Source organism: Rhinopithecus roxellana, chromosome 11 (assembly GCF_007565055.1).
Source record: "Rhinopithecus roxellana isolate Shanxi Qingling chromosome 11, ASM756505v1, whole genome shotgun sequence".
Taxonomy (NCBI): Eukaryota; Metazoa; Chordata; class Mammalia; order Primates; family Cercopithecidae; genus Rhinopithecus; species Rhinopithecus roxellana.
In genome coordinates, this window is record NC_044559.1 from 23,262,936 (window position 1) to 23,276,611 (window position 13,676).

A 13,676-nucleotide genomic window follows, 5' to 3' on the forward strand; every position below is an offset into this window, starting at 1 on the left:
GCCTCAACTAAAAATACAAAAATTAGCCAGGTGTGGTGACACGCACCTGTAATCCCAGCTGCTTGGGAGGCTGAGGCAGGAGAATCACTTGAACCCAGGAGGCAGAGGTTGTAGTGAGCCAAGATCACACCACTGCATTCCAGCCTGGGCAACAGAGTGAGACTCTGTCTCATAAAAAAAAGAAACATCTAGGGAATGAAGAGGAATTATTTTCAAGTATTATGCTGAGCTGCCTAATCTCCTTCTAGGTCTCTGAGTGTATGTCTCCTCACTCAGGGAATCTCCAAACAGTTGTGCCCTTCAGCTTCAGATGGGAAATTGATGAACCACTTGCTGTCTGGTAGCCAATGGCCGAGAAATCTCTTGTCACAAGGTCATAAAGGCCTGCAGAAACCTCATAAAAGTATAGTAGAAACAAACTTAAGATTTATCTTGTGTCAGAGATAACAAGAGAAATACATCCATTATATACTCACACAAATGAAAAATTAATAGAAAAAAATAAATGAGAGGGAACAACTAAATAAATACCAACTAATACCCTTAGCCAGATAAGCCACTGGTCCAGAGACTCTGAGTAACATGTACCCTTGAAAGCACTGTCCATTTATTTTTTTGGTTTTTTTTTTTTTTTTTTTTTTTTTTTGAGACGGGGTCTCGCTCTGTCACCCAGGCTGGAGTGCAGTGGCCGGATCTCAGCTCACTGCAAGCTCCGCCTCCTGGGTTTACGCCATTCTCCTGCCTCAGCCTCCCGAATAGCTGGGACTACAGGCGCCCGCCACCTCGCCCGGCTAGTTTTTTTGTATTTTTTAGTAGAGACAAGGCTTCACCGTGTTCGCCAGGATGGTCTCGATCTCCTGACCTCGTGATCCGCTCGTCTCGGCCTCCCAAAGTGCTAGGATTACAGGCTTGAGCCACCGCGTCCGGCCGAAAGCACTGTCCATTTAAAGCTGGGTCTAGAACATTCCCCTAGTGCTCTGTGGCATCCCAGTTACCTCAACAGGATCCAAAGAGGAGTCACTGTATCACTTGGCAACTCTGTCTATATCCAAACAAAAGCAGGAGAAACAGAAACAATAAGTTGGATTCTTATTTAATGGAATACCAAAAATATATCTCAGGTTATTTAAATACGAAAACCAAAACCTGAAATCTCTTAGAAGCTTATATATGAGAATATTTTCTTTTCGATTTTTTTTTTTAGAGATAGGGTCTTGCTATGTTGCCGAACCTGGACTCAAACTCCTAGGCTCAAGCAATCCTTCCACGTCAGCCTCCTGGATAGCTGAGACAACAGGTGTGTGCCACAGTACCTGGCTACAGGACAGTATTTTAATAAACTCAGCATAAGGGAGAAGTACCTAAACAGGAAACAAAAAGTAAAACCTCTTTAAAAAATCGGTGGATTCAACCATGTTAAAAATTAAAAATGTCTGTTCAAAAGATACCATAAAAAAGAGGGAAAAGATAAGGCACAAACCGGAAGAAAATATTTGTAGCACATATAACTAATAAAGGAATAATAAACAGAGCATACAATAACTGCTGCAAAACTATAAGAATGAGACATATAACCCCTCCCCAAAATTGGTAACAGACATGCATAGGCGTTTCATAGAATAGGAAACATAAATAGCAAATAAATACATGAAAAGATTATTAGCTTCATTAATAATCAGGAAAATTACAAAATAAGATTATAATGATATACCACTTTATATTCCTGAAATAGCAAAACACTTTAAATCTGATAATACTTAAAAGGCCAGATGCTCACGCCTGTAATCCAGCATTTCAGGAGACCGATGCAGGAGAATCACTTGAGCCCAGGAGTTTGAGAACAGCCTGGGCAACATGGCAAAACTCCATCTCTACAAAAAATTTAAAAATTAGTAGGGCATGGTGGCACGTGCCTGCAGTCCCAGCTACTTGCCAGGCTGAAGTGGGAGGATCACTTGAGCCTAGGACGTCAAGGCTGCGGTGAGCCATGATCACACCACTGTACTCCAGCCTGGGCAACAGAGTAAGACCCTGTCTCAAAAAAAAAAAAAAAAAATTATTTTTAAGTTGGTAAAAAAATGCAGACCAAATGGCTGTTATGTATCTAAATTAATATGAATTTGTATAACAATTTGGCATTATCTTACAAAGCTAAAGCACTTCATACCCCGTATTTCAGCAATTCCACTTCTAGGACTATACCCCAGAGAAGCTCACAAAAAAAACTGAGAATAGTGGCAAGGGGCAGGGAGTTTCGGGGAACTAACAGGGAAGGGCATACATGCAGCCTCAGTTTTGGTAATGTTGTTTTTCAAGCTGGGTGGCAGCCATTGGTGCCCCATATATGCTACACATATTTATTCTTTGTATAAAATAGACCCTCGGCTGGGGGCAGTGGCTCATGCCTGTAATCCCAGCACTTTGGGAGGCTAAGGCGGGCAGATCAACTGAGGTCAGGAGTTTGAGACCAGCCTGGACAGCATGGTGAAATCCCTACTCTACTAAAAATACAAAAATTAGCAGGGCATGATGGCAGGGGCCTGTAACCCCAGCTATTCAGGAGGCTGAGGCAGGAGGATTGCTTGAATCCAGGAAGTGGAGGTTGCAGTAAGCCAAGATTGCACCACTACAGCCTGGGCAGCACAGCAAGACACCGGCTTAAAAAATAATAAAATAAAATAAAAGACCCTAAAAAGTTCTTTTTTTTTTTTGTTTTTTTTTTTTTTTTGAGACAGGGTCTCATTCTGTCGCCCAGGCTGGAGTGCAGTGGTACAATTTTGGCTCACTGCAACATCTGCTTCCCAGGCTCAAGTGATCCTCCCACCTCAGCCTCCCAAGTAGCTAGAAATACAGGCACAAGCTACCAAGCCTGGCTAATTTTTTTGTATTTTTTGTAGAGACAACATTTTGCCATGTTGCCCAGGCTGGTCTCAAACTCCAGAGCTCAAAGCAATCTGCCTGCCTCAGACTCCCAAAATGCTGGGATTATAGGTGTGAGCCACCGTGCCCCGTCATTCCTACTTTTTAAAGTCATGGTCTTTGCTGCCTCTTTGCCTTTGCTTCAATATGAAGTTCCCTTTCTATTCTGAATGTTTTTTCTCACTCTTGTCTACCTGATAAACTCTTACTCATTCCATCCAAAAGTCAACAAGGGAGTCAGAACATCACAGTGGTTCTAAGAACAAGCTTATAACCACTTATTTATTTATTTTCCACTTTTTTTTTTTTTTTTTTTTTTGAGACAGCGTTTCCCCCTTGTTGCCCAGGCTGGAGTCCAATGGCACAGTCTCAGCTCACTGTAACCTCTGCCTTCCAGGTTCAAGCAATTCTCCTACCTCAACCTCCTGAGTAGCTGGGATTACATTCATGCACCACCATGCCCGGCCGATTTTGTATTTTTAGTAGAGACGAGGTTTCTCCATGTTAGTCAGGCTGGTCTCAAACTCCCAGCCTCAGGTGATCTGCCTGTCTCGGCCTCCCAAAGTGCTGGGATTACAGGCGTGAGCCACTGTGCCCAGCCCATTTTTCCACTTTTTTAGTATTTTCAGTAGAGTTGGGCCATGTTGGCCAGGCTGGTCTCAAACTCCTGATCTCAAGTGATCTGCCTGCCTCAGCCTCTCAAAGTGCTGGGATTACAGGCATGAGCCACCACACCCGGCCACCCACAGTACTTTGTACCTATCTCTATTTAAACATATCTTGGCCAGGCACAGTGGCTGATGTCTGTGATCCCAGCACTTTGGGAGGCCAAGGCAGGAGCATCAGTTGAGCCTAGAAGTTCAAGACCAGCCTAGGCAACATGGCGAGACTCTGCCTCTACAAAACATAAAGAAAAACTGGCCAGGTGCGGCGGCGCACACCTGTTGTCGCAGCTACTTGGGAGACTAAGGCAGGAGGATCACTTGAGCCGAGGAGTTCCAGGTTGCCCTGAGCTATGACCGTGCCACTGCACTCCAGCCTGGGTGACAGAGACGCTGCCTCAAATAAATAAATGAAAATAAAAATAAACACATCTCATACCAATTTATAATTATTTATTTAGTATACCTCCACCATGGGACTATCAGGCTCTATCTCAGGGGGAAAGACCATGATTTATTTACCTTTTTATCTCCAAAGCCTGACACATAGTAAGAAAAATGGTAAATAAATACTGGATGAACAAATGAATTAACTAACATCAAGACTGGCGGATCACGAGGTCAGGAGATTGAGACCATCTTGGCTAACACGGTGAAACCCCGTCTCTACTAAAAACTACAAAAAACTAGCCGGGCGAGGTGGCGGGTGCCTGTAGTCCCAGCTACTTGGGAGGCTGAGACAGGAGAATGGCGTGAACCCGGGAGGCGGAGCTTGCAGTGAGCTGAGATCCGGCCACAGCACTCCAGCCTGGGTGACAGAGCGAGACTCCGTCTCAAAAAAAAAAAAAAAAAAGAGTGGTACAGCACACATCCACCTCACGATAAAAATGACTTCGTAGAAGACAATGACTCTGAGCCACACTGGCAAACCTTTTTTTGGTGTTCTGTATTTGCTTCTCTACCAGAAGTTACAAACCTTCCATACAGGTAAAAAGAACCCACATTTACCTACCAGCTAAATCATAATGCTTCTTTCTTCACATCTATCTTCCTGACATCTCCTCAAGTGTTATTCACACATTCATATTTTTGTGAAATATATAATTTTTAATGTAACTGTCAATTCTTCATATATGTCTTATTTTCTTTGGCTGTAAATAGCTGTTTTTAGTACATTAGTGTTTAAGTTTTTTTTTTTTAATTGCTTTTATGGTTTTTTTGTTTGGTTTGGTTTTTGTTTGTTTGTTTTGAGACGGAGTTTTGCTCTTGTCATCCAGACTGGAGTGCAGTGGCGTGATCTTGGCTCATTGCAATCTCCACCTCCAGGGTTCAAGTGATTCTCCTGCCTCAGCCTCCCGAGTAGCTGGGATTACAGGCGCCCACCACCACACCTAGCTAATTTTAATTTTTTTAGTAAAGACAGGGTTTCACCTTGTTGGCCAGGCTGGCCTTGAACTCCTGACCTCAGGTGATCTGCCTGCCTTGACTTCCCAAAGTGCTGGGATTACAGGCATGAGCTACCGCGCCTGGCCTCTTAATCACTTTTAAACACTGTCCTTGGCCAGGTGCAGTAGTTCTCATCTGTAATCCCAGCACTGTAGGAGGCCAAAGCAGGAGGAATGCTTGAGCTCAGGCGTCAGAGACCAGCCTAGGCAACATAAATTAAAAAAAAAAAAAAAAAAAGTAGTGGGACATAGTGGTACATGCCTATAGTCCGAGCCACTAGGAAGGCTAAAGCAGGAGGATCACTTGAGCCCAAAAAATCAAGGCTGTAATGAGCTATGATGACACCACTGCACTCTGGGCAATATGGTAAAACCCTGCCTCTACAAAAAATACAAAAATCAGGCAGGCTTGGTGGCAAGCCTCAGGAGGCTGAGATGGGAAGATCACTTCAGCCTGAGAGGCAAAGGTTGCAGTGAGCCGAGATCTCACACCACTGTATTCCAGCTTGGGTGGCAGAGAGAGACCCTTATCCAACTAGCAAATAAATTCTCCAGAGGCAAAAGTGCAAGTTTGTTTTCCTTTTTCATGATGCCTTTGTGTCTAATACAGAGCTGCGCAAATCAAGAAAACCGACAGACCTTCCGAAAAGGTAGATGGTAGTAGGGAGCTAAAGGACCAGCAATAGGCCCTTCTAAGGTTTATGTTCACTCGATCCATTTAAAAGCCAGAGAAGGCAGGGCACGGTGGCTCACGCCTGTAAACCCAGCACTTTGGGAGGCCACGGCGGGCGGATCACGAGGTCAAGAGCTCAAGACCAGCCTGGCCAATATGGTGAAATCCCATCTCTACTAAAAATACAAAAATTAGCTGGGTGTGGTGGCGCACACCTGTAGTCCCAACTACTCAGGAGGTTAAGGCAGGAGAATTGCTTGAACCCGGGAGGCGGAGGTTGCAGTGAGCCGAGATCACGCCACTGCACTCTAGCCTGGATGACACAGCGAGACTCCATCTAAAAAATAAAAAAAGCCAGAGAAACACTAAAGATGCAGATCTTTTAACATTTCCAGAGCTGGCCTAGGAACACACCATAGTTCTGTGCTTTACTGAGAATAACCAAAGTTACTAAACTAGGAAACAACTTACTGAGCTCAAGAAATTTACTCAAAGGGTGGAAGTAAAAGAAGGTTAAACTGGGAAAAAAGCTGGTGCCCTGACAAGGCATCACTGGAAAATCCTCCTAGACCTGCTAATCAGGTGAACAGTGTACCTCAGCTCTGGCATGCCATCTCCTCCCACTGTGGAGATTCTGAGAGTATGTCAAGAATCATGTACTAATCAAGCTACTCCAGCTTAGAGATGAAAAATGAGATGAAAAATGAAACAAAGTTTCTCTATCTCACTCCATCTTTTAGCCACTCGGGGCACCCAAGGTATAAAGGTGACAGCTGGCAGAGTAGGACAAAGAAAAAAAGTCTATGTGATTATGCATAGAGAACTGCAGTGATTAAGTCTCATAAGGCCTGCCCATTTTGTTTATTGAGGGTCATCAACCAGTAGCCATTGGGCAGAATCCAGTCCACAGACTGGATTTTGTTTGGCCTGAAAAAGGCTTAAAAATATTTTTCACTAGTTTCCAACAATTAGAAAACACAATGATTTAAATTTCCAGTTTCTCCTGAAAAATAGAGTGGTCATTCTGTGCCCGCATTCTAAAACAGTAACAATCTGTTGAAAAAGGAACAGTTGGCTCTTTTAAATAAGGGAATGGGTTGAGCATGGTGGTTCACTCCTATAATCCCAGCACTTTGGGAGGCCAAGGTGGTAGGATTGTTTGAGTCTAGGAGTTTGAAACCAGCCTGAGCAACACTGTGAGACCTTGTCTCTACAAAATATTAAAAAATTAGCTGGGCATGATGGTGCACATCTGTAGTCCCAACTACTTGGGAGGCTGAGGTGGGAAGATCACTTGAGCCCAGAGGTCAAGGCTGCAGTGAGCTGTGATTGCTCCTCTGCACTCCAGCCAGGGTGACAGAGCAAGACCCTGTCTCAATAAAAAGAAATTAAAATGAAAGATTAAAAAAAAAGGCATGGGTTCTCCAGTATACCAGAGTCCCCACTAATCCAAATACATTCCCATGGGACTCAATTCACTCATTTACATTACCGGCATTTAGGCATGTGAGCTTGTAGCCCCTGGTTTATATGACTGGCAAACCATTACTTTGCCATCATACTTCCATACGACTATTGCATCTATGATAATTTCCACTACTACTAGAACAAATAATCACTTCTATGATCACTTCTATTATTACTGGGGTTCCAAATCAGCACATTGCTTTATTATATTTTCATTTAGTTAAACAACTGCAGTTGAACATACTGAAATATTAAAAAAAAAGAGTAACAGCTAAACAGTAGCCCATAGCTCTTCCAGCCTGAGGATAAAATGTCAATAAAAACATACACCCTTAAATTCAATCCCACCATTAACCCAACAACAGAATCATTCTAATCAGTCACACAGAGCCACAGGGATATGGAGTGTGATCAACCAATGAGAAGTGTCACACAAAGATTAGGGTGATCCTTGCAGTGAGTACTCTATAAATAGAGTCTCCTCAAAAGCAAGAGCTGTGTCTTCTTCCTCTCTAGCTGCCCACAGTAGCCAGCCTAAGTACCCTATCAATGAGGTTATTATGTAAAAGTGGCAGTCATCCTGACTTCTGGAACACAGGGAAATAAAATAGTAGTGGAACTTTGAGAACTCTGAGCTGAAACTGGGATTGGTGCCCGGCTACTGAGGAGATATGTCTATAACCTGAGTTCCCACTGTGCCAACGAGCATCACTGTCAAGACTGGAACACACTGTCTATAAACACCATTAAAAAGAAGCTCAAATACAAGTTTAGAACTTGTATTTGAAGGATGAATTTTCTGATTTGTGGGTAGGAGTGGGAATTATTCCTATCTAGAAAATTATTCCTATCTAGAAATGACATTTAGGATTAAAAAAGAGAGAGAGAGAGAAAGAGAAAACGTTTTGATGCCTCTACAGTCACCCTCAGGCTCAAGTGGGGATGACTGGATCCTGGATTGATCCCACTGCCTAACCAGAGGCTAGACTGCCTGTTATGCAAAGCATATCAACTCAACAGGGCAATGGCCCAAGTGAGCAAGGCAGGATCATCAAACCTGGGTACCCCCTGAGCTATGTCATTTCATTTGCTGCGTTCAACTACTTTTTTGGGGGTGGGGAGAGGGGAGGAATTCTACACTTAGATCAGCAAGTTAAAGTGCAAATAGTTTCCTGTACCATTTCCATCCCACTAATTCTAAATCAACACATGTGAAGCATAAATAATGCCATCCCCCTCCTCCCAACACATACAAAAATTTCAATTTCATAAGGATAAACATAGGAAGGGAAAAGGGAAATTATGAAATTTCAATTTAATTAAGGACAAAGGTAGGAAAAACTGAGTTGAGTCATTCCAAGATCCTAAATAGTTTTCTCTTCTAACACTATGACGTTTTGATCCTCCTTGTTACTACCTCATCATGCAAAAGTGCAAAGTGTTCCTGACTGCCAGGACCAAAAGCAGGCCACAAGTCCTGATCACATATTGAAACTAATCCCAGATAGAGATAACATTTATTGAGTGCCCACTACATACCAAAAGGCATTAGGTTGATCCTGCTCTTAACCTACTGCTTGCTCTAGCTAGGCCACTGCACATATACGCTGCTACTTTTAAGAAGTGCATTAACTGAGCAATCCCAAAGCAGACCTTTCCATTTGTATCCTCCACAGGGCCTAGAGTGCCTTGTATACCTGAATTAAAGGCATACAAGTTTCCACATTGTGCATTAAAAAACACCATCTACACTATTCCTTATTTCTAAAAGCATTCTTTACCCTTGGTGGACTTTTACAGCTTTACAACACAGCAGTTTATCAAAGGTCATCACAGTGCCATAAACTACACTCTCCAGGGTTATGTTCCATCACTCACTCTGGGGCTCTGACCCTACAACTGGCTGAAAATCTCTCATGACTCTTTTTGCCCACTAAAAATAACAGGCCAACAATACCAAACTTTGCCAGTACTCAAATATCTCTCTGCTCTCAGTCAAATATGTCATTAACAGAGTGGTTTCCTTATGATTAAGCCTTATCTCCTTGGAGAAGAGAAGATCTGGGAGAGAAATGTCAACAAAAACATACACCAGAAAAGAATGTCTGTGAAAGATTGTATAAAGGAACAAATAGGCCCAGAAGATAGGTCTAGTGTTTACATACAGATCCAGACTGGCAGTTGAGCTGTCCTGTAAGAGGAAAGCCTTCTCATAGCCCAGTTCCCTGTGCTGCTATAACCTCAAGCCTTCCACACGTCCGTCTGGTGACAACCTGATTCTAGGGTGCACTAGTTCATCATTCAGTATAAATGAAGCAGTTTCTTTGTATTAGTGAGGTAGTCACAAAGAAGTAGACGCTGTACAGAATCTAGAGAGAGACTTTCATATCTAAAGTCTGAAAACCCATAAAAGTAGACACAATGCTCCTTAGGTTTGCTTTCAGCTTTTGAGTACTGGGCTCTTTAGGATGCAGAAAGCGCTGGAAAAGAGAAGCTAAAGACTAGGTCAAGCCTGGGAAAATAGATTTGGACACCTGCAAAGGATCAGTAAAGAGGGCAGAAATCGCCCCTCCTGCGGCAGGGGCCTGACCTTTGCCCCTGCTACCTTCCTGTTCCCTCCCACAACAACCCTTCTCGCGTCTTATTCCTGTTCGCTGCGTCCTTAGCCCACCCTGGCTCGCCCAATTTAAGGGCCCTTCCTTCTAATTCCCTATTGCGAAGTCAGGGCGGCCTTCACCACACCGGAACTCTAAGAAGAGACTTCGCTGACCTGTCAGCGGATCCAAAATGGCGGGGCCTAGTCCCAGGACCGGCAGCCGCTGCTCATGTCCAGCCCGCACCCTGGAGGCGTCTCCGAGCAGCTCTCCCAGCTCTGGTAGCAGATGGGAGAAGAGAAGGAGCCTGTTTCCTGGAAATTATGGCCGAAGTCAGGGTGGGACTGCACAGTCCGCCAGGATGAGTCGGCCGGGACAGGCAGCGGAGCCGGCTACCTTCCCTGTCAGCTCACTGACGTGGTAACTAGCCTCAGTCTAGCCCGCTGCCTGGTAACTGTGCGAGCCTTGCCGCATGCAGCCAATCATAGCTTTGCTCCATGAAAAGTAGCATTCCGACTATCCAATCGAATAAAGGAAATTGGCTTCAGGAGGCGGGTAGTGCCTCAAGAGGCGAGATTACTAGGGAAAGAAAGGGTAGGTTAGGGGACAACCAACGCATACGAGTACTCTCTGAGTGACAGTTTAGAAAACCAATAAAAAATGAGGAACTGTGCTGGGCGGCTAGAGAGGTGGAGTTAGGTAGAGTTCGGTTGCAGTGCGCGGTTTGGCAGTGGCTGCTGGGCATTATGGGGAGGAAGGCTACAATTGGCTGGAAAGGGGCGGGGTCCGTTTTGAGAACTTGAGCGGGCATTCCTACTCCCCTGTCCACGTATTATCAAAGTTATCTGGGCCAAGACCATGCCCCTTGAGGAATCACTCCTTTTCGAGGCAGCTCTGGGCTCCCTTCATTCTAAAAACAAGTCCAGCGATTTATTCCACACCCTGCTCTCCTCGCCCTCTCGTCCACCTTCCCTGTTGTGGCTTCTCACAGTTGTGTCTGTCACGTCCCAGCTCTGTTTCAGCGTCTTCTGCACCATCCCCAACATCCAGAAATAGAGAAAATGGGACGTAGCAGAAGCCCTGGATATCTAATTTAAGTCTCTTCATTTTACATTATAGGAAACAGCCCAGGAGTGGAAGGCTGGGCCCATGTTCACATAACTAGTAAATAGAGCAGAGAGACGAACCCCTGGGTCTCCTCACCCCCAGGCCAACTCTTTTCATCGCCTTTTGTCACCTCTTATGCCTTAGTATATCGGGCTTTGACTCCTGGTCTGCCTTTCATACCAAGCCTTGGACAGGCCTTATCCACCAGGCTAAATACACAGCTTAGCCCACCTCATCAGTGATAGGAATCAGAAGTCTTGTTTGCCTTAGAAACGCTAAGGGGCCTGAGGGTTGGATGCCCACCTGTTTTCACTGTCTTGCCCCCAGCTGCCTCCTCCCCTTGCAAGAGATTATAGAGGTTACTAAACTATTTAGAATTACCTGTATTACCTGAAAGTGAGAATATGTGGGAAGAGGACAAGAGGATGGGTTTTCTCTAGCAGACTGAATCATGAAATTTCCAGCCTATTTGGGACACTAGAGCCCCAGTGTCCCTGCAGACCTGGAGAAGCTGCTGGGAGGCAATGGGGGAAAAAAAAAAAAAAAAAAAAAAACAATTCTCTCCATACTTCCTCCCAATTATGGATGACCCAAGTCCAGGGAAGCTCCATAACTAACCACATAGGAATGTAGTCTCAAACCCAGACATCCAAAGACTATCCATGTGCTACGATGCTCTAGTTTTTGTTTGTTTTTTGTTTGTTTGTTTTGAGACAGAGTCTTGCTCTGTCGTCCAGGATGGAGTGCAGTGGTGTGATCTTGGCTCACTGCAACCTCCACCTCCTGGGTTCAAGTGATTCTCCTGCCTCAGCCTCCCAAGTAGCTGGGAGTACACGCATCTGCCATCACGCCCAGCTAATTTTTGTATTTTTAGTAGAGACGGGGTTTCACCATGTTGGACAGGCTGGTCTCGAACTCCTGACCTCAGGTGATCCGCCTGCCTTGGCCTCCCAAAGTATTGAGATTACAGGCATGAGCCACCATGCCTGGCCACGATGCTGTAGTGTAAAATACCCATCAGACATCAGACCTGAAGAACCCCTTATTAACTCCCTTCACCTGCACATTGGGCTTCTGGTCAGTGGGTCCAGCTAAGGATTTAGCCTCTCTCACCTAAAGAGAGTCAGGGAAAGAGGATATACCATCATAGCACTTCTTTCCACATTATCTCAGAGCCATTTTCTTCTTCATTTGAAAACTGAGAGTTGGTGTCCTGGGCCTGTCTCAGATTGAGAGGTCCTGGAAAGCCAATTGGAAAATCCTCTAAGTGGGCCAAAACTTCCTGCTCGCCAATATCTACTTCTACCTATCTCCAGAAATTTATCATTCTAAAAGTATGTGATTGTGCAATAGAGATGGGGAGGAGAGAGAAGACAATTCCCTAGTCCCTCCTAACCACTAATCATCATCTTACCAGGCAGAACATCTTCCTCATAGATTTCAGTGTGACATATTTATTGAGATTCTACATTATACCTGGGAATAATAGACATGGTCCTTACCCTCCTAAATTTTATTCTCATAGCAGACAACACATAAGCTGATCCCTTAAATATGGTGGGTGGTGTAATAGAGGGTATACACAGAGGGTCACAGGAGCAAGAGGCTAACCTGAGAGTTCAGAAAAGGCTTCCCAGAGAAAACAAGGCCTGAGTGGAACATTGGAGGAGTAGGAATTGACAATACAAAGATGGGTTACTTTCACAGGAAGGGCCAAAGGTGTGCAGGAAACTACTAGGAAATTGGAGATGAAGACAAGATCCAAAAGGTCTTGTATGCCAGACTAGGGAGCTTGACCTTTATCCTAAGGGCAATAGGAGTCACTGAACAGTAAAGACATGACTGTTCAGATTTGCCTTAGGGGCATATTGTGTGACTGGGCTGAGGCTCTTAGGAGCATCCAAGCAACACAGCCTAACTGAAAGAAGAGAAGGAGCCTGTTTCCTGGAAATTGAGGCCTAAGTCAGGGAGAGCCGAAGTCACAGTCTGCCAGGAGTCTTGGTCATCTGCGACTTGGTCATCTGTCCTGTCCCTTGCAAATTCCTAACCAGCAGGCACCAAGGCTACACCTTGCCCACAGTACTTAACCTGGTACCACCAGCGGGAAACCAGCCCTGCTGAAGGAGGGAGAGCACAGCCCAAGCAAGACAAGGGTACAGACTGAAAGGCAATCGGTCCATGCCTTTGGAGTGCCCAGCCCAAGCCCTGAGATCCAGCAGGAACCTCCTCTTAATTGTTTTGTGTGGGGAGGGAAATGATAGTTACTTGTCCAAGTTCACTCAGTGATGATGCAGTTCGTGGCGGCGTTGGAATACCACTTTGGTTTGTCTCATTCCAAACCCTGCTGTCTCCACGAAGTCACCTTCCTTGGAGAAGAAGGGGGAAATGAAGAGGAGGAAAGATATGAGGAAAAAGAGGAGCAGAGAGAAAGAGAAATGAGTCTTTTAAAGTGGCATTGGAGGAAGGAGAACGGTAAACAGCAGGAGCGAAGCGGCTGAGGAGAAAGAAGAGGAAAGAAAGGCGAGACGTGGGAGGATTGGAACAGAGACAAAAGGGAGAGGAGAGACGGACAGCGACAAGTGGAGAAAATCGGCGAAACTTGAGCGGCAGAGAAGTCTGAGCGCTGAGACCCGGCGGCCCCGTGCGCCTTCCCAGCTGGCGCCGATCCACTTTGCTCCGGGTAGCGGCCCAGCCCCACTTCGCTGCCAGTCGATCCCTTTTACCCAGGACTACCGGGACCACTCTACTCTCTCCCGCTTGGCTCTGCCTAAGCGTCCTAGCCGGAGCGCGCTGTCTGCCACGTGGGGAG

At 45.1% G+C, this 13,676-nt stretch overlaps 1 protein-coding gene across 5 annotated transcripts in view; it reads right to left on the reverse strand.

Annotated features, from left to right (window-relative positions):
- The window catches only part of GBF1 (golgi brefeldin A resistant guanine nucleotide exchange factor 1), a 142,333-nt gene extending 132,118 nt beyond the window's left edge, over positions 1–10,215 (reverse strand). For all 5 annotated transcript variants that reach the window (XM_010356163.2, XM_010356162.2, XM_030940422.1 and 2 more), the window contains exon 1: positions 9,937–10,215. The gene's annotated coding sequence lies outside the window, so the exon portion shown is untranslated. The remainder of the gene's footprint in view (positions 1–9,936) is intronic.
- Positions 10,216–13,676: the final 3,461 nt, after the last annotated feature.